The following is a 939-nucleotide window of genomic DNA, read 5'->3' as shown; positions in this document are numbered from 1 at the left end:
ATACGGGAAGCCATTAAGCACGGCCGGGCAAACACACTGGTGCTATTACAAAGTTGCTGGCACTTTGAAAATGGACCAGTATGTGGGAATCCTGCTGAACACAATGTGGCCAAGCATGGATCAGTTCGGAGATTAAAGTGTATTTTCCAACATTACACTGTAATTGCATAATAAAAGTGTCCGTGCATCCTCGGTTAGGGTAAAATTAACCTGAAATTAACCTGAATTGAGTGAATTGAATTCAATGAAGCTCAATTTTTGGAAGAATTTAAGGAGGATTGAAAAGAATTAAACACGACACAAACATGCACAAAGTTTCGTCAGTCGATGCCCTGCTGGAATCACAGACGAGGGAGAACTTACTAAATATTTATAACTTACATTTTTCTGGTGAGCTTTTTGTTTTTCTATGCCTTTTTTGCATTTGCACAATACATTTTAACACCACCGTAAAGGGTTAGTTCACCCAAAAATGAAATGTCTGTCATTAACTCCTCTCCCTAATGTCGCTCCACACCCGTAAGACCTCCGTTCATCTTCACACACAGTTTAAGATATTTTATATTTAGTCCGAGAGCGTATGCAAGTGTATGCACACTATACTGTCCATGTCCAGAAAGGGAATAAAAACATCATCACAGTAGTCCATATGAGACATCAGTGGGTTAATTAGAGTCTCTTGAAGCATCAGAAATACATTTGGGTCCAAAAATAACAAAAACTACGACTTTATTCAGCATTGTCTTCTCTTCCGCGTTTGTGTTCAATCCTCAAATAAAGATTCAAAAGATTAATTTGCGGATCATGAAGACTTTGTTTGTGGATTTTTTTTTTCTATTCGTAGATTGTGTTTTGTGTTTACAAGTTGTAATATCTATTTGTGACTTTTAAGGTCCTTTCACTCCGGACGCGTAACAGAAAAGCGTAACGAATAAGTGA

This window comes from Pseudorasbora parva, chromosome 3 (assembly GCF_024679245.1).
Source record: "Pseudorasbora parva isolate DD20220531a chromosome 3, ASM2467924v1, whole genome shotgun sequence".
Taxonomy (NCBI): domain Eukaryota; kingdom Metazoa; phylum Chordata; class Actinopteri; order Cypriniformes; family Gobionidae; genus Pseudorasbora; species Pseudorasbora parva.
This window is presented reverse-complemented; position numbering follows the sequence as displayed.